The sequence below is a fragment of the Erpetoichthys calabaricus genome, chromosome 13, assembly GCF_900747795.2.
Source record: "Erpetoichthys calabaricus chromosome 13, fErpCal1.3, whole genome shotgun sequence".
NCBI lineage: Eukaryota > Metazoa > Chordata > Cladistia > Polypteriformes > Polypteridae > Erpetoichthys > Erpetoichthys calabaricus.
The window spans coordinates 137,528,214-137,552,939 of NC_041406.2; the positions used below are offsets into that span (position 1 = coordinate 137,528,214).

At 38.9% G+C, this 24,726-nt stretch overlaps 2 protein-coding genes across 4 annotated transcripts in view; one reads left to right on the top strand and one right to left on the bottom strand.

Moving 5' to 3' along the window:
- tbc1d31 (TBC1 domain family, member 31) overlaps nucleotides 1-24,726 on the bottom strand; it is a 1,102,325-nt gene that overhangs the window by 319,457 nt on the left and 758,142 nt on the right. The gene's annotated exons all lie outside the window — the stretch shown is intronic.
- Nucleotides 1-24,726, top strand: part of jarid2a (jumonji, AT rich interactive domain 2a) — a 293,969-nt gene that overhangs the window by 82,320 nt on the left and 186,923 nt on the right. The gene's annotated exons all lie outside the window — the stretch shown is intronic.

Here is a 24,726-nt window from a genome sequence, read left to right on the forward strand (position 1 = left end):
TCTTCCAAAATTGAGTCCATTAAGGCCATTGGGTTGAGCTAGCTATCCCACCTAAACAGTCAGTCCTTTGAGAGTTGCTGCCACTGCAGTCTACAAATTCAACCTGCCAATACTTGGATATGATGCAACATCCAGCACTTCCACAATAGAGTAAGTGGCGTTTACAGTGAAATAAAATATCTCCAGCACCCTCTACACATTTCTTTATCACTATTCCTTTCATATGCCTGTCTCTTTTTATGCAACACTCAGTAATTGATGCTGAAGAATTCCTCGGACAATGATGGCTCTAGTCTACAGTAATGATGCACTGTTTGACTCCATTCTTACAATAAGTGAAGTGGAGCAAATGAAATTCGCCGAGCAATCTTGCACCCCAGATCTGTTTTGAGGGTAGACACTGTGCCCCTTATGGTAATGTGGCAGTGTTAGAGGCAGACAGTCAAGGCTGAGAAATGATATTACGGATAATGGCCTTTAGACATATGTAGCTCTCAAAGGCATTTCTGTTGATGATATAAATTATTAATATCAGCAAGCGAGACTGTAGAACTTGAAGCCCCACCTACGTCTGCCTTAGTCTGATAAGCAAGCCCCTCAGCTTACTTGTCAATTGATAGATTTGGAAATTGAATTTCAGTTGGTCAAGACATAGTGTGTAAAACTGATGATTTAGGACCACTCCTTCCAAAACAAAAAGTGAGGTTTTTTTTGTCATTGTCTACAGTGCAGTTGTGTTTTAGCATTTTATATAGCATCAGCATCCCAGAGTGCTTCAAATATGAACAAGGTGCAGATAGATTTTGAGGTTGAAACCAAGATTGCAACCAACATGGGGCTTGTGTACACTATTCCTGCTTTTCTGCTTTATATTATGAAAGCCACACTACCTGGTGGTTACCTAGCACTCTGAAGTACAGTTGAACGTAGATTATCCACGGCCTGATTTACTGAGGTTCTGATTTATCTGAGGCAAACTTACAAGTGTAATAGACTAGTTTTGTTGAATACTGCACCAAGTGTATAATTACTGTACTTTTAACCTTGATTGTACTGAGAGGTCGAGGACGGTGTGACTGTGGGAATGTGGCAGTGTCTTACTAACCTCACCCCAGTTGTGCCCCTCAGGTGTTGTCAGCGTTGACCGTGTACACATGCTCTACTGTTCCATTCACGTAGGATTTTTGTGTTTATATGACGACGAAGACTACACAGCAAATCCATGCAGACGTAATTGACTCCATCGAAACAACACTTTTGTATATCCCAAAGACAAGCCTCCTAGGTTTATTGGAAGCTCCAAATTGACCAAGTGTCCGTGCCTTGCAGTGGGCTGGTGTCCTGTCCAGACTTCCTTCCTACATTGCACCTAGTGTTGCTAGAGTAAATGCCAGCCTTTCGTGACCTCACCTGGATGGCCTTTTTAGAATATAGATGGATGAATGCTTCTCAAAATGATCATTTATTCCTGAAATCAAATGTTTTATGTGAACATGGCTCAAGTTTCAGTGGAGCATCTTGATAGTAAGCTGCCTTGAGAGAGTGTATTGAAAGTGACAGGTCTGTTGAGTTAGAAAATTAGTTCTCACCGTATAGACTGGCGATTTTAGATTCACTATCAGAAGATAAAAGTAAACCTCATTTTCAGTCATGTGCAAAGGAATTGAAATGTAGCAGATATTGATGGCAGCTTTACATATTGATTCACCTATGCGTGATTAGACTAGAGCTATTTTATTACGAAGCACCTGATGTGTTCTTAGTGTGAGTGTCGCATGCATTTATATTCAGTATTTTTTGAAATGGTGCTCTTGAGCTTCGGCTAAGCAAATAATTACTTTTTTTTTGGTGATCTCCATTATTTATTTATTTGGTAACTAGATCTCTACTGCAGCCTGTGTCCCTGTCATGAAGCGAAGTCCGTGGCGGCTCTAGTTTTTACAAAAACGGTGGTTAAGATTTAGGGAGGGGCACAGGCGTGTGGTAGAGCAGCTCTGGGGTGTCTGGTCGTGCATTCACGTATAGATGCTCCCAGTACGTCCATTTGGCTAATTAATGCTCTGTTGTGTGTAATTAAGCACCAGTGCCAGCATTTAAAACGAGGAATGGGAGCATAAAGGTGGAAGGACGGTTGGAAAAGAGACGTCAAGGTAAAATCATGTGCGTGAGTAAACCCGGTGGAGATGATAAGGTAGTGCGGTGTGGCCCCATGAGGGAGTGAACTTAATGATACCCTGGGGGGTGTCCTCACAGCTGTGTAGGAGCAGGGACTTGGATTGATCCTCCCACGAATCAGTGGAGCACTGCTATGGGAAGACAGAGGGCTGGCAAGGTGTTCCTTGACCGATGACGGATAGGATAGGCCTGACAAGACGAGAGTTGGGAGAAGTTGACTGCAGGTGTCGGTGTCAGTGTGACTTGGGGAGAGGGAGAGAGAAAGTCGTGTCAGACTTGCTGAGGAGCCTAAACCGATGTCTTGGAGTGTTACGTATTGAGTTTTAAAGTATTTATTGTTTGTTTTTATCCTCCACACTTTTGGTTCCACTTTGGTTCAGAAGCCAAGGCTGCATTATGAAAGGGTGATGCTGCAGAGGACAGGGAGTTAGCAGAGCGATAACAGCTGAAGTGCTCAGCTGCACCATAAAAATGGTGTGTGGCTGCGCAACTGTGCCGTTTATCGGGAACATTCATTGTGGCTCCAGGTTTTTGTTTTTTTTTCTTGGAAAGCTGGAGATCACCACTCTACTTTTACCGGTGATTTTGCTCATCTTTGGGCACAGTGTTCTAAAAGCAAATTGGATTGCCCTCAAAAAAGAATGCTGAATTATCCATCTATGTATTAATTTGTTTTTGATATGTTTTACAAGTATTTGATTACATTGTGCAGCAGCCGCCATCCCACTGCTGAGTGAGAGTTTTGGTAATAATGCCACAATATGCTGAGAAGACTAATCGTGTTACTTGGAAAGCCTTTGGGTGGGTGATGATACGCACCCCTCCCTGAACATTTATGTTGTTGACCAATTTAAACAAAAAGCCTGCATTCAGACTCTGCTATGCTAGTCAATGCCTTTAGCATTCGATCATTTAAATTCTGATCTGTTGTAACATTTCTTGACTTTATTGGCTCACAGTACAGCAACAAAGTGTGTCAAGGATAAAAAAAATACCCCCCTTTCAAAGAGAGGTGTATGTTGTGGGCAGTGGCTCCCTTTGAACTCTTGTACAGAAGATCACTCACTGATTTTAAAAATGATTCAGTGCCTATTTAATGTATATTTATTTTCTTCTTCTGCTTAATACTAGTGGAAAGCTAAAGTGCCCATTTGGGACAAAGATGCATTTTTCCTTGATTTTTCCCCCTCTGCTCCACAGTTTAGTCATGTTTGCATTGTTTGATTTGTAATTTTAAAGTCCATATTGCATACATGTTGGTCACACAAATTCAAAATACCACTTTGTATACTTGATCCCCCCCCCCATTTCAGGGCACCATGGTATTTGGGACATAGCAATGGCAGTGATATTAAAGCTATCCTATTTAGTAATTTGTTACATACCTCTTGCATGCAATGACTGCTTGAAGCCATAGACATCACCAGGTGCTAAGGATTTTCTCTTATTGTAAAGACACTGATGGCCACATAGCAAAGCACCAGTGTAAAAGTAAACTCCATTTTTCCATCTTTATTGTACTGTAGAACCTTCCCTGGTTCCCAGAATACAGAATGCACGTTATCAGAGTAGGAGAGGAGTGGTTGGTTTACGATTGCAGATCTTTTCAAGTAGTCCATTCATGTTTCTTGGAAAATCTTGTTGCCTGGTCTTGCTTATTCATCCAGATTGAGTTTCTTTGACAAGAATACAGAAATGGTGGGAAGTGATAGTGTCACTGGTATTGTGTGCCTGTCATTGGTGTGGTTTGCCTGCTAGACACTGTACTTCTGCTTTGAAGCCACTGAGAACCACTTTCATCTGTTGGAGATTCTTGTTGCTTTTAGTATGCAATGTATTTAAATTGCACATTTTTTAATCTCCTAATTACAGCAAATAATTTAAACAAAAAAAAAAAAAAAAAAAAGTGCATATCATTTTTCAGTGTCACTTTGAGTGATGGCTAAATCCACTCCAGCCATGCTGTCCTTAGCTAGAGTCTTTTGGCATTATAGGCCAGCATCAAGAGATAAAATTGCCCATGGTGCTCTCTTGCTGTTTGCGCCTTGCGTCTGTCCCCCTCATTATCTTTCACTAGCTGTGTGTTTGTGTATGTGTATAGAATATAATATATTTTTCCTTATTATCCTTCAGTGTCATTCTAAAACCCATATTGGTTTACCAAGTTTTTTTTGTCATGTTTTTGGATTTTTATTTGTTGATTGTGTGTTACTGATGAAGTAGTATAATGTGAACAAATAAAACCTTACAAATACTTTGAAAAGGATACCATTCAGTGAATATGATGACGCGGTGAGATCCCTGACTAGATACTTTACATTAGGGAATACATAATGATCCATATTACTAACCGAGAATGCTAAACCGGATGATGGACGCAGGCACATCCGGCCATGGGCCGTAGCTGCAAAAAGACGTACTGCGCAGGCGCAAAAAGAGTCCGCGAGAGTCGGCTGAGGAGCCGAGAAAGGCGGACAAAAGAGGGCGAGAGAGGCGGATGAGGGGCCGCGAGAGGCGCAGGCGCAAAAAGAGTCCGCGAGAGTCGGAGAAAGGCGGAGAAAAGAGGGCGACAAAGGCGGATGAGGGGCCGCGAGTGGCGGACAAGACCACAGAAAAAAGGAGTGAGCACATACAAAAAGGAGAAATGAGGCGCAAAGTCAAACGCAGGAAAAGCACGAAACACATTGCACACGAAACTAGACCCGAAAAAAAAAAAAAAAAAAAAAAAAGAGGCTCGCACACAACAGCAAGGCACCCCCCCCCACCCCCCTACAGGCACCGGACGGGACACACACCAAGAGGGGGATTCAACAAGCCCATGGAACACAAAAAAAAGAACACAAAACCACCCCACAGACCCTACAAGCGAGGGACGGGACACACACAAAGAGGGGGATTCAACAAGACACAGGAACACAAAAAGAAAGAAGACGCTCGCGCGACAACAATCCTCAACAACCCCACCACATCCATAAGAAGTCACACCCAAAGCCACATATTCTAAAGTGAACGTCAGCACCTTCACACTAGACAGCATAGGTGTCAGCATTGGTGGATCTCCTTACAATAAAGCACTATTAACCGTTCAACTGCAGAAAAGGAAACATATTGAAACAAGTCATGAATACACGGTCACGGGTACAAAACGAAAAGGAAAGGATAACAGGAACAAACACACGAACATGAAAGAAACAACAAAATAGACGGCTATGCAGCATAGGTGGATCACATTACCATAAGGCACTATTAACCGTTCAACCGCAGAAAACTCTCCATATTAACAGTGAGTGCAATACTTCTTATTACTTATCCATATTTCTAAAAGAAAAAATGTCTCGACTCCAAAAACGCAAAGCTCAACTACAGCTTCTAACTAACGATGTACCTAAAAGTAAAAACTTTATGAACTGCGTTAGATCCTACAATAGTTCATTTGCTTTTAGTAAATATCAGGCCACCAAAAGGCAATGGCCCATACTGCTTTCCCATATGTGCACAAATACTGCATCGCATTGGAACAGTGCACCCTGAAACAAATCAACAACGCAAATATGCACAAATCTACATCCTGGATCCACATGACGCAAACTATCAATCAAAGTGCTGCATCGCAACAGGCACGGATTCAAAACGAAACACCTCCCGTCTCAGACATACGTTAACGGCAAGGAAGGCTACAACGGGCTTCTCACACAGCACAGGCAAATCGATTACAGCTCCAAAACAACACGTCCCAAATACTACATATGCAACAACGCGCCTCTCAAACGGCACAAGCAAAACATACCCCGGAAAAATTCATTCCGATTAATGAATGTCATTTGCAATCATTGTCATTCAGTTCACTTCCCTGAAGAAACAACTGGCAATACAAGTAATACATTTAGACGTTGTTGTCAAAAGGGTCAAATTAGACTGCCTTCTTTACATTCATATACTGAATATCTACAGAAGATTCTAACTGACGATGTACCTGAAAGTGAAATCTTTATCAACTGCATTAGATCCTACAAATCGGTATCCACTATGAACATTAACGGTGGCACTGCACGTGACATCCGTCTTCAAAAAATGTTGTTCATTGATGAATGTACAATGGCATGAAGTCACTTACTCAACACCATTCATAAACTTCTACAAACGTTTATGAATAATAATATTCGATTTGGAGGAAAGGTACTTTTATTAGGAGGAGATTTTAAATAGTGATTAGCTATTCTTCCAGATGCCATGCACTCAGCTATTGTTCAGTGCACCTTAAAATACGCAGACAATTGCCATTGCTTTCAAAAGATACAGTTAGTAAAAAAGATACGATGTCCAGAACCAGATCATAACAATTGCTTATTACAACTGAGAGATGGTACACTCACCAATACAGATGGACTTCAGCCACATATTATTACAATTCCTCAAGCCTTTATCTGCGACGACTTAGTTACAGAGAGATTTGGAACAGCAATCTCATTAGACCAAATGCCCCTTTTAACACAACACACTATATTATGTCCAAAAAATATTAATGTGGAAAACATAAATACCCAAGTCATTCCATTACTTCCTGGAGAGACACAACTCTTTCTAAGCTCTGACAAAGTTGACTCTGATCACGATAATGACCATCTTCATTGACCTTACAAGTTCTGACCTGGAATTACCTTTTACACTTAAACGGCGTGTACAAAGAAATTTTCCAATAAACCTTTACACTGTGCCACACACTTTATTGTTTGCTTTCTATTTGCATCATCTACACCTTCACACTATTCTATATCTCATTCATACATCACGCTCTTTGTCATTCCTAACACCAGGGGTTGGCGAGCGAAGCGAGCAGGGGGCGGAGCCCCCTAGTAGTCATTATAAAGCAATGGTGCGATTTATTGAATATTTATTTATGTATGTAGTTATTTATTCCTGTTGATCATTATGGTTTGAGGAACAGTATTTTTTTTTTTTTTTGATGATAAATCTTTCAGTACAAATTCAAAACTTTTGCTTTGAGGAAGGACGAGAGGTTAGTGCTACTTACTTAGGTTTATTTTCCAGATTTCTTTGACATTGTTTTAAATCTGTTCAGAATTAAATGCAATGTAAATGTATATTGGGCCTTAATATGTGGAGTGGGACCTACAGAACTATATTATATATTAGAACTGTAATCTTCCACTGTCTATATTATATAAGCTCATATTGGTTTTTTTTTATATTTTCATTATTATTATTCATTCTTAATTTTAACATTTTTCTTTTCTTATAGCTATTTCTTTGACATCTTATATAGCACTTTGAGTTACGTTCAGTGTCTGAAAATGTACTGTAGAAATGTTTTGTTACTATTCCACAGTAAATAGAAATTTTACAAGTGTCAAAGAATAATCGTCTAGGAACTCATGACAGTCACATAAGCAGAAGTGCCTTACATTTTTGCCCTTGTATATTTGTACAATTTGATTCAGTGTGGTATTTTTTTTTTGTTTTTAAAACGTTGACCATTGTCATTGCTGCCTGTCACATCCATTATCTCCACTATATCTCTATCAGTTTGTCTGCTCTCATGAGTTGAGGATTTGGATTCAATGATTGCGTTAACTTTTTTTTGCGAGGTTTTGTATTTCCTTGTTTACTGTGTTTTCACAAATGTTTAATCCCACATTGATAAACTAGTATGAAGGCTGAAAGGAAGAAACATTGCTTTTGGACCTGTTTATTTCTCAGGAAAGGGTCTAGTTGATGATAAACGAGTAATAACTGTCTTTTTATGAAAATGTAACATGGCTAAGCAGAACTCATAATGAGACATAAAGATGTACTCTTAAATGAAAGCTGTAATCCAGCGAGACAATGACACTGTCATCCAAATTAGCAATCTTGGATGAGACCCCACTTTGGCCAGTACCAAGCTGTGTGTGCTTAAAGCATCCTCCCATCAGCCCTGGTACACTCCTGCTACTGAAAACCATGTTGCCACTGGTTTTTGGGTTGCTCCCAGTCCATTCCTACCCCTCTTCCTGATACGCCATATAGCATATGTATTATGTTAGACCAACAGCAACAGACACAGAAAATTTAATGAAAATTGTTTGCAAATGGCTCAACCAAACAGAGGGGATTAACAAAGTATATCAAATCAAAAATGAATTAATTTTTATTGTATAGATTTTATTCATTTTTTTTTCTTGAAAAATACACCCTGGATAAAATTATAATTGAGAACTAAGTTCCCAATACTGTGAGAGTCTCTAATTTTGTTTTATTGGTGGAAAACCCCTCCTTTTTTCAACAGCTGTTTTTTAAAAAATGTTTTTGTCGATCCCTTCCTGTTTTATATGTCAAAATCACTAACATAACTAAACACTTTATCCGTAGTTGTCTAAACAATAATTGGCTTCCATTATGAGAAAACCGTTGGAGTGCAAGGCAGAGTGTGTATGAATTTTTCCATTAGATGCTCAGCACCCATTTACAGTAAAGATTCCAATATTTTTAAGAGAAATTAAACTTTAGCATGTTTATTCTCAGGCACCTCTGATTAATTATTTGTGCTTCTGTATTAGTGTTGGATCAGTATTAAAAGTTTTACTTTAGTATATGAAGCAAACAATGGATAACCCCAAAATCCCCCCTCCTTACTCCAGCCTCCCTGATGTGCCACACAACTGCTCGCCTCTGTGGTTGACGGTGACATCTCTCCGCACTACACACCGCTTCCATTTTGATAGCCGTGAAGTCCCGATCGCGTTGAAGCAATGAGAGAATGGGGTGTCCCTTGTGACGTTCCACATCGCGTTGAAGCATTTAGTTTCTCTTCATGGAGCCTGCAAAATGAATGTCTTGCCACAGCTGCAGTAGTGAGTGTCGAGGGATGGAGGGGGGTTTGGGGAAGATTGAAAGGAAAGCGGACGTTCACTCCTGGTGCTGAAAAATGTGGATTCTTCTGTGATTTTTTAGTACCAGTGTTCAGCGCAGCCCTGTCATGTACAGTAAAATGAGGCGTATGAGCTGGTGAACTTTGAGCAGAAGTTTAAGTATTTTTATATGTAGAATATGAATCGTAATGTAATAACTAAAAATAGTAATTTGCTTACAGCACTGATCCTAATGAATAAACTCAACTCGTTTGTTTTAGCAATGATTATGAAGATTTAATTAATGAAGAAATTACAAGACTGCTTTCAGATCTCAGCATGTTTTGCTTTCCTTACATCTTTGACATTCCTGTTTTCCTTCCACAAGCCAAAGATGTACATATTAATCCTGTGTCACATTAAACAACTTTTCCAGTGATTTTCAGTCATAGCTTTCATTTACATAATCTTAGGCAGTCAGCTGCACACTCCTGTATAGCTGATCATCTAAATTCATATCTAACATCTAAGACCAACTAGTTTGTAAATGCCCAGGATAAAATCCAAACAGGTTTGATTTTCTCATTGGTCAGAAGCGAGAGAGGTGCATGCAGGAGAGCGGACAACCACACGGAGAAATGAATGCTCATTTACAAGTACAATGCATAGAATGTAGTGATGAGAAATAAGGAACGAGTGGTTTTTCGAACCTTACCCAGCAGAAGAGAAGTTTGTCTGATTCCGTGTATTTTTTGCATACCATAATAGAATAGAAACAAAGAATTGAAGGGCACTTGGGGTGGAGACTGGAGTTGAACCCTCTGCAGCTGTTAGCCCTTCGTAAACCACTGCTCCTTCAGACAAACACAGTACTGGCTGTGCAAGTATGACTCCACTGGGAAACCTGCACTCGATCAGTAAATGCGACATGGGTTCCATTTTTCAGTCATGAAATTTGACACGGTGCGACAGCGAGATCAACGACTGTGATTGGTAAATCTGACATGCCCCACAACAAAAAGTGGTGTAATGTGACATTGCTGATTCTGCGTTACTCCGGTGTAAGTGAATGTGTCCTGAGGTGGACTGGCTAAGCTCCTATGGCCCTAAAGTGGATTAAGCAATTTGAGAAATACATAAAATATTACAAATTTAGCCTGTACAAGTATCAAATGTAGGCATTCTCCAACAAGAGATTGCTAATAATTTCTCTGATGTCGTGTACATACAGTTGTGTGGAAATTCTGAAGGTGTACACTACGTAAGCAATCTTGAGTTTGTTTTTTTTTGTTTTGTTTTCATTGTTTGACTGTATTTTAAGATCAAGTTTAAATTACCGTTAAGAAATTACAAAATAACAGAAAACATCTTCTGATTAAAACTGGTTGCCGACGGGATTCTGGTGATTAAATCATTTTATTTGATGTGCTGAAACAGTAAGGAGGAAGGCAAAAAACTGAGAGAAGGACTGTGACAAGAATTCAAATTTGCAGTCGCTGCCCCACCATCTTAAAAATCTGCGACTCTTCAGCCATCCAAGGACACCAAAACTGACCACAGAAAATAACGTCAAGGTGTGTTAGATGTGCATGTTCAGTTTCAGCTCTCAGTCTGTGCTAGTAAGGTGTTTTATATCTTTGGCTATTCATTTAAAACTGAAAACTTGGGACATTTTAATTTTCTTAGTTTCTCATTCTTATTTTTATTTTTTTGTCTTTAAACACATGAGAGTAAAGTTGTTTGCATTCACTGATTGGTCTCATCTCCAGTAGGTGGTACTTACAGCTGTGAAAATGGATACCATATTAGTAAGGTCTAGCACATAACTAGAAATAATTGTTAATAACAATCTGTGATAGCAAAAAGATTAATTTTGGCTCTTTATCTTGCCTGTCATTCTAGGAATTTTATGATTTTCAAAAAGTTCATTTTTTTTCCTTTTTTTATTTAATTAATAGGCTGACATCTGACAGTTTTGAAGTATGTCAAACTTTATAGGGTAAATCATTAAAATAACACTACTGTTTAATAGCTCAAACTCCTCTCACATTTATTCCCATGTTTTAAAGTCGTGTTTGAAAATTCAAATTGCACAATTCCTGTAATTTCCATGTTTTGTGTGGCTGTCTGAGGCAGTCGAAACCTTTTATGCTCCACTGGTGAGAGATAATAAGATGGCAGCTCTGACTGAAGCACTTGAAGTCCTAAAATCACAAAGCGAAACGAGCAACAAGTTGGGTCTGCTTTGTTTCTAAATGTGTGTGTTTAATGGCAGGTTACGATGCCTGCAGACAATTTTGAAAGAGGGATTCAGTATTGCTTAATATGTTGTCAAAATTGCACAAGAGAGCACTTATGGAAATCAGATTTAGGCTCCATTGTATTTGGGGGTTTAATCTCAATGGGCCTTAGCAGAATAATAGCTTTATGGCCTATCAACGCTTATTGCATATAGCACCTTTCTTTAACAATATAACATTATAAAAGCAGGTAGATTTGAACTTTCACTGCAAAAACAGAATAAAAATAATGGTAATATAATAGGATATGTACCAATGCATTGTGATAGAGCACAATAGCTCTTCAGTGATTCTTTTATTCAGTGGTGATTGAGGTATCATTGACATGGAAATGTTGAAGATAAACGATTCCTTTGTTGTGCCCGAATCCCAGAAAAGTCACTGATTACCAATTGTATAGCTTGTATGAATTCCTTTCCAGCTATCAGCATACTGAAGAAATAAAGTACTTTGGGCTTTTCATAAATACTATATGAAAATGAAACCTGCTGATAGAGGATAAGATTACACAGGGCATCCTTACAGACTGAACTGCAGGAAACGGAGCTTTTATACCCAAGAGGAATCGCACACTTGGTTTACTTGATTCTATATTAATAAAATGAGAATGGATAAATTAGGCTTACACAGATTGTGATTTTGGTTCATGTTGGTGACATTTTCTATTTTAAATGTGTTATATATATATATATATATATTTTTTTTAAACTAAAGCCTAATATTAATTCTGTCAGAATCTTTTTTTTATTTTTTCCTACATAAATTGTGCCTTTAGTAGTAAAATATTGTGGGGCAGTACTTTATTTGAAATAAAAAAAGAGTAATTTATTGAAATCATTTATATTCTCCTTCCATAATTAAGCTGTAGTTAGGACACATGCGCACAAAAACAAAAAATGTATTATCCCTGTAGGGCAAGAATTAGATGGACATTTTTGGGGCCTCATGTATAAATGGTGCGTATGCACAGAAATCTTGCGTACAAACGTTTCCACGCTCAAATCACGATGTATAAAACCACGCACATTTCCACGGTACCGCATACCCTGGTATACGCAAATTCTCCGCTTAATTTTGCAGACTGGCGGCACCCAGCATCAAAGCAGTGCTACTGTTCCTGTGTGGTTACCCTTTCTTTCTTAGACCCACATTCCTGACGCGGTTTTGTAAATACACTGAAATTAACTGCATGTTGTTTTAGTGTAATGCATCTGATTGTAATTAACCTGTTGCAATATAATGGTCCAGGGAATAGCCATAGTATTCCAAATACCATAACTGCTTTAGCGTTGTTAATCTCACTGCATCTTCTTCTTTCAGCTGCTCCTGTTAAGGGTTGCCACAGCGGATCATCTTTTTCCATATTACTCTCACTGCACCACTCGGAGTATTTATATCACTGTATCTGAGTGGGGAATCACAGCAGCAGCTGATTGGAAAGAGAATTATCGGTATACAGTTTTAAGCACGCTGCCTCAGCCACAGCAAAACGGTTCAAACCCTTTCCTGTACGGAACTTGCAGTTCAGAAGCAGTTTCATCCCAAGAACTATAAACACACTCAATCAAGTGCTCCTTGTAGAACTGTTTGTACTTATAAGTACAATTATCCCACTTGCACTACAGTTATAAAATTGCACAACCTATGCCACTTTATAAACCATGTATGATGACGATATCATTTTTAAGATGAAATGCAGCAAAATATGTTGATTATAGTATACAAATAAAACTTTAACTTCATTTAAATAATCTATTGTTAATAATTAAACATGTGAGGACACAGTGCCGCAGCGCTAGCTAGTTTACGGATAGCTCCTGCCTTGCGCTGTATTATTGCTGGTGCTGACGCAACACTGGAAGGATAGACGGATAGAATAATTAAACATGTACAACGAAGATATTTCAACGTTCCTGAAAAGTTCTGAAGAATCGACGTTCTAAGCTTACAGATGGCTTAACGTCTATTACAGAGCTGATTGTGTGGCGATTGGGTATTTGGAGAAAGAAAAGTAAGGACAGGAATTGGAGGTTAGTACGTTTGAAAGAGACGGTACTTCTGTAATAAATTATTTAATCGAAAGTCGCGCATGGCGCAGCAGGCCTCTTGCGTGAGATATGAACAATCACTGCGCCACCGTGTTCCCATGTTTAATAACATGCTTTCATTCCTATCATCATGAAAATGATATCACGTATACATCTCAGTATTTTAATTATTCAGAGAGCTGAAATATCACAAATGTAATGGATTCTGTGTCCTGTCGGAGAAAGAGAGAGAACGGAAGCACGTAGTGATTCACACACAGAGCACATAGAAGATCAAACACAGAACAAAGCATTTAACGTGCTACTTTAGTTACAATGGGATTTGAGAAACTAGTAAAATAAAACTATTTTAAGATGAAGTTTATGATGTTCTACTTTAATGACAAAATAAACTAGGTGATTAAAGTGGAAATTTCAAGATTAAAGTTGACATTTCGTGCTTTTTTTCCCCACTCTGTGCCTATTTTTTTTTCTCTGTACCTTAATAAGCTTTCATATGACACTCAGACGGTGGGTTACGACTCGCCTTTTCACGCCGACTTTGATATGTGACAACTTTTTTATTTCGGGCACTGTGCGACTTTGTGAACTTGAGCTTTCGAGTTTCTCCGACACTCTGTCACTCGATCAACTTCCTTTTGTTGATTATATCACTGTTTAAACCAACATATAATACGTTTATCTTTGCTTCCACTTGGTATTCGCTGAAATTCTTATATTTTCCCCCGTGCTTTTCCCATTGTCTTTTCACAGAAGGCTGAGCTTAAGGGCTATTTATATTGATTTGCATATTCAAAGAGGCGTAATTCTGGGAGGAGTTGGGGCGGGACAGAAGGTGCGTGCACGTGCGTTACTTTTCACACTGATCAGGATTTATGTAGCAGAAGAATGTGGAAGTGTGCGTACGCACAGACTCCTGCATCTGGATTTTTCTGTGCGTACACAAATTCCTGCTTTTGTGCTTACGCCATGTTATAGTGCAAGTTCTACACATGGCGTTATACATGAGGCCCTTGGTCTGCAAAATCAACAGAACTCTGGCTTTTAACAGTGTTATTAGTGAGACAAGCAGACCTACAGTCCTAAAATAAAATGATGCAAAATGCTAGATATAAACATCCGGAAACTGTTGCTTACAAGCATAAAAAAATCACACTTGAGTACGAATTTGAATATTTTTGTACCATGTCCTGAGAAATTATCAACAAATGCACTTACATGGCTGCACTCTAATTATGATCAATTTTTTTGCCCACCAGGTTGCCACTACCTAAAATGTTTTGGATTCCCAGAACATATCAAGTTGTAAGCTTTTGATTAAGATCAAGACCAAGTTTCTAGCCTGATTAGTTTGCCTTTCATATATTTAGATTGTGTCCATAGACTTGAGACGGTGTATATGTGTACGTGTCTGTGTGTGCCTATATACACACACACACCTCAATCACACCTCATTGGAAAAGTCCTGAAATTGTGTTCAGAGATACTTAAAGCCAAAATTCTGATCCTACCACATTACTTTGGTTTTGTCCTCTGTGTCTGTGTCTATACGTTTTTTGTTTTGTTTTGTTTTTTCTTAAGATTTTCTTCCTTCTTAGCCATTCTGGTGTGTTCTGACCATAGTATGTGCCTGCATGCGTGTATATGTGTTTGTGTGTGTGTGTGTGTGTGTATATATAATATAATATAATATAATATAAAATGTATTTATTTAAAGAGCTTCATTTAAATGCCAAGATTCGAATGTGTTTCTCTGGTGAAGCTCTAACAGGCAGTGTATGATCCTGTCAGGAGACGTTTTTCATCATAGTACAATTACGACAGTTCAAAGATTTTTTTTTTTTTTTTTATTACTTTGTAATGGAGGAATATTTTAGACAAAAATCATATATGCCCATTTATTGTGAGATGTGACAAATACATAAAAGCACAATCATATGTGAGCATACATAATTGTGTCATGAAATATGCTTTATGGTGTGTGTTTCTTTAATTATTTATTTTGCTATTTCAGTGACACAACTTACAACATGAAATGAAAACTGTCATGTTCATCTGTCAAAAGTGGAGATGGTGGGCTCTAGCTAGTGCAGTTTTATTCATTAGTGAATTATTTGTGCTTACATATCATTGTAGTTTTTATTTATATATTGTCTCATTTCACAATACTGTTATTTATTTGCTTAAATATTTAATTTTGGCCCAAAGTATTCCTCCATTGTGATACACACAAGGCGAAGTGAATATCAATTCCACTGTCCTGGCACTGTCTGTGTAACCAGCACACATTAAATGTAACTTTTTGTTTTTTCTTTATGGCACATTTAATTTTTTTCAGTAAGGCTTTTTGTCAACTTAGGATAAAGAGATTTCCAAAACAAATATATTTGGAGAGTACAGTGTTACCTGCTCTCCATGTGGAGTGTGTGCGCTCTCACACTAACATTCTTGCCCCTCTCCCTTTCCCCATGGCACATTATAATTTGGAGCAAAGCCAGTCTGTGTTATAGACCATGTAAGTTGTCGCCTAGGAATCATTTCTGTGGAGACAGTGTTCAAATGCCTCTTGGGCCTAGACAGTTTATATGACTGCTAAGTCGCATCTCTTTCACAGGAAAGTATGAAGAGATTACAGGCTCACAGCATCGACCAGTGGGACTATCATGTTCATTTTGGCTGTCTCGTTCTCGTAAGGGATCAGACACTCCTCCAAACATAAAGGCTCATTTGTATGACAATAACTACGCAGGAGGACCTACAATGGCAGGTGGGGAGAAGTCTCTCTTTTAATGAGACCTATAACGTAGGATCTCACACCTGATGCCTAGTGTGACAATAGGTACAAATTTCCTGCAACCCTGAACTGGATCAGCGGGTTGGAAAATGGATGAATGGATTCCACAGTCTCATCAGTCTGTGTGGAAAGAGAAACTGGTAAAACTGCCTTTGTAATCTGTACTACTTTATTGTAGCTGGATTATCCGGATATGCATCAAGGGGATAATTTATTATGTTGCAGATTGTAAAAATATTTAATGGCACAAACATTATCACATGACATAAGTCCTCTTATGAAGCAGAAAGGAAATCTGTGTACAAAAATGCACATGTGGATTTCCAACATAAAGACCAGGTTGTGTTTTCAAGTAGCTTGAGTTCTTTTATGATGTGAATACAAAACACATGCCAGTAAGTGCTGCCGCCACCACCTCCCCTAGGTTCAGTCCTTTTTTGATTATCATAAGCTAGCTGCCGAAAGCTCTTTACTATGCAAAGTGTGTGAGATGTAATTGTTAGTTTAATTTCAAAATATAGTTGAACTTGAGCTGTTCAACATCTCAGCAGCCCTGGGGTATGGCCTTGTTAGAATTACATACGTACAGATATTAGCAAGACATGAAGTGAAACGACCATCTTGTAGAAATACCCAAAAGGCCTATACACTTATTTTTTGCACAGATATTGTGCTGTGAGCAGTAGAGAAGAGATATGAACTTTGATCCAACCAAGTTGTGACCTGAAAGCACGAACCTACTTAAAGGAGTCCTCCTTCTGTCCATCCATCATTTTATTAACTTCAGTTTGATTCCATTTACTTTTATAAATTGCATTTGCACTTGAGAGCTCAATTCATAGAATAATAAGCGTAAATATATTATGAAGAAGACATGCAACAAATAAAAAAAACATTCATTTGCTTAACTTTTTTTATCCAAGGCAGTGCCATGGGGCAGCTGAAGCCTATACCAGCAATCATTGGGCACAAGGTGAGAATAACCACGGGACAAGGGCCAGTCCACTGCAGGGTGAACACATACACACAACAGACTAAAGACAAGCAGGTTGGGTGAATTAAAGGAATCGTTAAAGATTCATGTTTCCTTTTTGCACAATACCTTGTAGCGGTTGCCACGTGCTTTATTCCGTGGGCAGTTTGCTGCCTCTTTGGGGGCATTGCAGGGAAGAAAAATGCTGTAAATGCACCTTTAAGGGGGAGGTCATAACTCGGTCAGGGCGGTTGGGGGTGAGAACTTAAAAACTGGAAGAGGAGAAAGGGAGACATCTTGTGGTGGAGCAAAGAGAAGAGACGAGGTAGCGCCAAGTAAAAATATGTGCTGGAACAAGTTCTTTTTTTTGAAGACTCAGCGACACAAGAGGAGATGCGTCTCTGAAGACGGACCTTTTCTCTTTGATTTCGCTGGAATACTTGGACTGGTAGGATTGAACTTTGTTGTTATCGGCTCAACGGCCCTATTCCAGTAGGGTTTCTCTTTGCCCTGCACAATAAGGACAGTAATCCCATTTGGTCGGACTGGTTTCTCTGATTTATGAACATCGCACGTTTAAACCAGGAAGGGGGGTTTCGATTGTTACGTATTTGTTTGTTTTTTTTATGTAAGATAATATATGTTATTCTTTTGCTTCTTCTTTATTTTGTAATATGGCTTGTTGTTAATGCTAAACTGGGACTGGTGGTGGGGAAATCAATAAAAGGACGAGCGTTGATCATGTTGCCCGATAGATTTTATATATTGAACTGCTTTACACTAGCAGTTTTCTAATTGTGCTTATCCCGGGGTTTAGTTGTTCTCCCAGGGCAGCGGTACAACCTGATTGTAATACTTTTGTAAATATGAAATTGAATTTTTTAACCCAATGATAATCTGCAGTTGTTGATTCAGGAATGCACACTTGGAGTGCACTTAGGAAGGGAGATACAAATGATACTGGGGGACAATTGTGAGTAAAAGACCTGTGTAGTGTGCCATAAGGGATTCTCATTTCCTTTGGGAATGTTGTGATTATAGTCAATTTCAGGATAAATGTTTTTATTTAATGCTGGGCAAGTAATGAAGGGAGATATTAATGGTAAAGCTCTAGAATAAGTCTTCATGGCAGAGTATTCCTCGTTAACTTGTATGTAGAAGGAACTGGATTCATTCCATCCTGTACCTTTTAGGTTGACCATGAAAAAGATATGTTTTTCACTTTTGTGTGCAAATATAATTAATAAAAAACATACACTATGTATTCTATATCTGTATTCATTCATTTCTAAACCCGTTTATCCAGGTCAGGGTTACGGGGAAGCTGGAACCTACTTCGGCAAGCATCAAGTGCAAGATAGAATCAGTCCCTGGACAGAGCACTACATTATTCAGGCAGTAATGGACGATGTGATGTGAAACTGTTGTATGTTGATCTTGGAGGTCAACCTGAATATCTCCTGACATTTTCCTTTTTTTTTTTTTTTTTTTTTTCCCCACCATTTGAACTATCCTTCTGATCAATCTGTGGTCAGTTTTCTCCTTGCTAGTATCTCCAGGGTCATTGGGTACAGAGGAGCACATATATGTGCACCCGTGCACACACATTATGCACATGCACAAAGATATCAAGGTGCCAATTTGGTTCAATTCAAACTTCTCTTTGAACTGTGATAGGAAATGGGAAGACCGTGCACAAACTCCATGAAAGGAGCACCAGAATGTGAACCTTGGTCTCCTAGCTGCATGGCAGCAGCACTACCACTGTGGCCCTGTGCCACCCCATTCAATGCAATTGTCTATAATATATACATATATGTATGTGTGTGTGTGCGTTTTCACCCTGTGATTAACTGGCACCCTGTCCAGGGCTTGTTCCTGCCTTGCACCTGATGAGTGCTGGGATAGACTCCAGCTCCCTCTAACCCTGCCCTGGATAAGTACGCTTTTTGTACTCATGGAGCATGTCTTCTTCGTAACATATTTGTATTTTATTATTTTGTGAATTGAGCTCTCAAGTGCAAATGCAATTTAGAAGAGTAAGTGGAATCCATTTAGTTCTTCATTTTACACCATATTGATGCTGTCTGCTGTCCCAAAAGACTTCTTTTTTTTTTCTGAAGACCTGTAGTGCTTTGTTACTACCATTCATGTATAATTGTCAAAAAATTAAAAGCATGCAGAGAACATTTTCAGACGTGTTGTCACAAAAGTTAAGTTCTCTAGCTACAGCTTGATGCTTTTAAGTCTAAATACAAGTGCAGAATGCCTCTGTTGTTGTTGGTCAGCATAACACTTGAGTGCATGAAATTTTACTACTATGATCAGTGGAGTGTCCTTTATATTATAAGATGAAACTTCAGCTTTCACACCGATTCTTAATTTGTTTTCTCATAAAATGTACAAACTGTTATGATTCCAGGATTACCAGAATTCAAAACTCACATGCTTTTGTAAAGTCATTTCAGTCTCTGCAGTTTATTAATTTCTGCCCTCCTTACTGTAGAGAAAGGGAGCATACAGACACTAACAAAAACAGGTGGGCTTGCAAAGATGCTCAACAAGAGACCCCATTTACTGAGACTCCCAACATGGAGTCAAGATATGAAGATGTATGCATCGCATGGTGTGGGGGTTTTCCCTTCATTATTAGTGTTCTGGTAAACATACTAAAACACAAATGCTTGCTGGGCCCAAGTATTACTTTCACAATTTCTCATTCCCTCTTGCTTTAATGTGGTGTACTATTACTGTATTTATTTGAGTTTTCCTTCCCTCTGTTATTCTCATCTCCCTGCACACTCACTTCTAGTGTGCCCAGGTATTCTTCGAGGACTCTGTGACCATGGACCACCACCCCGAGCAGGGCACAGAACAGTGACTGTGAGAGCCAGTGTTTATTTTTCTAAGGCTTTCCCAGCTAAATGTCTTTAGATAAGTGAACCTCCCCGGGGAATTTGAGCTTATCTGCAAACAAGATTCCCATGCTTAACTTTCCAGACTTATGAACATTTGTGCCTGCCATTTGTTTATTATCTTCATTTCTGAGTGCCAAGTAGATCCCCGGGTTTGAAATTATTTGCTTTCTAGAAAGTTAACATTTCAAGCGTTGAAAGAATATATGACAAGACCTCTGTGGGCAGTAAATTGATGAATATTTGGCTCCAGTGTCTGCATTTGCTCATTTTAAAAGTCGCTTTTAAGATTAGGGTGCTTACCACAAATATTGACATAGCCAAGCAAGCTATGCTCCATTTCAGGGAGCCCAATGTGTGTGTACAGTGAGAAAAAAAAGAGAAAGGAGACATTTTGGAAAGTCCACCTAGAATGTGGTTAGAGGTGGTTGGTTTTGCGCTGTCAGTTTTGCTTTTTCTTTGTCTGACATTATTTAGCTTTCTGAAATGATTTCTACAAAGTAGGATTATGTGCATTTAATTGTGTGTAAACCTTAATCACTTTAATACAGATAAAAATATAGCTTTTATATTATTTTACCTCTGGCTTATAAAGGAGAACAAAAATACTAAATTAATTTTTAAACGTGCTTGCTTTTGTCCTGGCTTTTTTTTTTAAAAAAAAAAAAAAAGAACATTTCTGCTTGGCCTAAAGGGAATTCACACAAGCCTTTTTCTTCCTGCAGGAGTTCCTGTAGCCTTGGTGAATAAAAGTTCTACTGTCAGGAGTCCTAATATATAACATGTTTTAAATATGTAAGCCATCAACTGCTGAGACTGTTTGTTTGTTTTCTGTATCTTTAACACTCATCCTTAAAATTGGGGAAAACGAGTTTTTGCTTGTTGCAGTTGGCCCAGATTATTGGGAATTGTGAAGATTGGAGAAAAAGTTAAATCCACAGCGCTCTACCAAAGTTGAAAGGAGCTCACTGAAAACAGCATTAGTCCATTTTGGTTGACCTGCTGTCAGGAAATCATTCTCATTATTAACGTTTTAGGCATTTGTAAAAGCCGCTGTTTGTACTGATTTATGCACAGACTCAGAGTCTCACCCTTTGCTAACGTAATCCATCGTTGACAATAATCGCCGTCGCTCATATTGTCCACAGTGTCCATCCATTATATTAGTAAGTAAGGATCTCCCATCCATCCTCACCAGAACATCATTCCAGTTTCATCTTCCATTCACCAGGCTTAGATCATTCCCCATGTTGGCCTTCCCATCCAAGTAAGAGAATGGGGTCCGCCTCCATCGGGACACCCTTCCATCAATGACCGCTTATACCAGCCAGCTGCAGCCATCTTGTTAACACCTGATGAGGGCTGAAATATTATAGATTTCAACTACTCTTCCTGGGTACGACATTAGTGCTTATGAAAAGAAATAAGGAGAGAGGAATTTCACAAGAAGTGAAGCCTACATTTTATGTCACATCAAGCTAATTGTGCTGCACATCTTAAGTGTCTGCACAGGAAATAAATCGATAAAACCAGTTTTGTTTATAAACCATCTGACCTGCCTTACAGGAGTCAACTATGCTAGCAATCATATTTTGTGGCTGCCATCTGTATTGTTTTAGAGATTGTAAAGTAGAATTTGCACGTGGGATTTAGCAATGTACGTGTAGAAGCACTTGGGCATTGTGTCAAGTGTAAAACTTGCCTAAAAATTGTTCTTCCATGAGTGAATTGTGCCTTGTTGTTAGTGGGGTTTAATAATGGCCTTATTTGAAAATCTCTTGTGCTTTCCTACATTTACTGTAATTTATCTTTTCAAAAGAATGTTTTATATTTTTATTTTTGGAGAGCTACTGGTTACTGTACTTTCTTGAGGCCTCCATAGATTTTTACTCTTTAGTTTCCTGTGCAAATGGCACCATCTGACACTGTTTAGTGCTGCCACTTTTGAATTGGGCATCCTGTGCGTAAATCCCACACCTGTGGAATTACTTGGTATGTTTTTCAGTAGGTACCTGGGTTTTCCTCCCGCATGTTTGCTAGGTTAATTGGCCACCAGTGTGTGTTAGTAAGTGGACCCTGAGATGAACTGGCCTTTGTCAGGTTATCCCTGCCTTGTGCCCTTCCATTTGCCCCTCTCTGACCCCACATTGCATTACATGGGTTTATAAATCTTCTGTGCGCTCCTAGCTGCACGTTTTGGGTTCTGGCTGAGATTGTTGTAATGTTTAAGCCTCAAAGGCAGTGCTTCTCAAGCTTTATGCCTTCAAGGTCCCCCAGTGTACCACAAGAACAGACTGTGATATTTACCCTGTTGTGCTTTTGCTGCGCTCTTGTGAGCTTGTTTTTAAATTTACATTTATTAACAAAATCCTATTTGCTGCCAATGCTATTACTCTGCTCACGTTTTTAAGTACAGTATAATATAAGTTTAATGGTCATTTCAATGTAGCCTCTGTGTTTTTATTAAATAAGTTATTTTTAATAGTGCTTGAATTTCTCAGTCATAACATAAAATGGATAGAACAAATAATAACTGGTAATTAGCAAAATACAGAATTTGTCACAGTTTATGATAACAACAAAAGCTGCTCAGAACTCCCTTCCCTTGAATGTTACTTTTCAAATTAAGCATAAAATGATTCCATATTTCTGTAAATAAAATCCCAAAGTAATTTTTAATTTTTTTTCATAACTTAATTACAGAAGCTACTTCATTATCTTCTGGATTCAGCGTTTCCATTCGTGATAGCCATATTGAACACAAGTGTGAAGGTGAACATTAAGGGTTTGTGGCTCTGTGCTTGTTCTTTAGTTTAAAAAAGCGGTAGGGTTACTGGGTGGCCCTGGGGTGTTGATGGGGAAATGTGGCTAATTGCACACTCTCGCATGTAGATGCAATTAACACTCTGGGGTTTGTAATTAAGGTACCAGTGCCCATTAAAGTGTTACAGAGCCTGAGCAGGGAAGACAGGGAGAAAGATCTAAAAAAAAGAATGAGAAACAAAATGATGGAGAAAAAGATCAGAGGTTAAGTGGATAAGGAAAAGAAGAGAAGAGTAGCAGGATTGTGGCCAAGCTGGTGCTTGCTATATTGTGGAGGCAAGTGGTTGGGAGTGGCACAGTGAGGAGCGAGCGGATGGCACTCAAGGGGCAGTGTTGCTCCAAGTGGGCTCCTTCAGGGCTCAGGGTTTTTATTTGCTGAACACCATAGGGGTCATGTTGGGAACATGAGCCGTGATTTTAAGGAGGACTGTGCTTGTGGGTGGACATGTCTTGCTGAGGAAATACCAGTTTGAGAAAGAATGTTTTACATTGTTTTCATTCTGGATTATTTATAGACACATTTAGCCCTGCAGTTTTTGGAACAGTTTGTTGTGATAATAAAAACCTTTTTTTGCACAAACCTCTTGTTGCTACATGTCCTCCTTGCCCAGTCCATCCTATCAATGAATGTCTTGTGTACAAGAGGAGTATGCCAGCTGTTGACATCTTGACCATCACAGCAAGTGGAAATGCAAATGCTTTTTCTCTCAACATACAACAACCAAATCAGCAGTAAACACACAAGCATCATGTGGAACAGTGGCAGCAGTCTGGTAAGCCACGCACGGATTGACAGCCCTGTCACCTGAGCAGATTCAAAAAATGTGTTAAGTCGAGTTACCATCTCCTTCGTCCTCCTGGGCCAGAAGTGAAGCTCAGACTGAGAACACACATCTGGAAAAATCCCACTAAAAGGTTTATAGGGAATAACAATGAAATCCAATGCTGAACGGGCCCTGCCTGCTGGTTCTCTTCCCAGAAATCCACCCTTGATTTCTTTCAGTCCATTTACTTTAAATTTTCAGGATTGCAGTGTCCCATTTTCTACTCATGTATTAGAGAAATGAGTATAATGGCTAGGGGAAAGACTGAAAGAGCACAAGAAAATAAATGGAAGACTTGATGGAAAAGTAAAATTGCTGTTATCAGTTTAAGAGCGAATAATTTTAATATCCTGCTGTCTTTTTGATTATTGCCTCACCAATTTTCAAAACAGCAGAGTTTTTAGAAACACATGGTTGGGATTTGTATTTGTGTGTGTGTGTGTGTGTGTGTGTATATTAAATGTACATACTACATGCTAACACGCTGTGGCCATTTTCATGTATGACGTGCTTTCCATTTCCAATCGTGTTCACTTATTTTAGTTAATTAATTTAGACAAGCATTAAGACGTTGGATGTTGTGTGTCTGTATCTGTGGTTCTGCTGGATTTGTGTCAGTGTTGTTGGACACATTTACTGTTTCGGGTGTATGGAGAACTGAAAAATGCATCACCTGTGGCTGTTCTTTAACAGTTCACTTAATGGTTACTCTTTTTCACCTCCTTTTAAACTTTGTACGATGGCACCCTATTTATTTCAAATGCGTATTTTAGAGTTCATCTTTTGATGGACGTAGTTGCCCTTTATTCGATCCCCATTGCCATCATAACTGGGAGTGACAGAAAGCCACATATAGCTGGCTGCAGTTCACTTTTACCACTTAGCGCGGTGTTGTCTTTGAACGCCAAGCTATAATCTGGTCTTTCTTTTGTATCAGGATGTGTTTATTTTCCGCACACGTGATACACATGTATACGTTTAACTTTTTAGGAGATGTTTCAGCCGTAGAAGGTCATCCATTGTAGC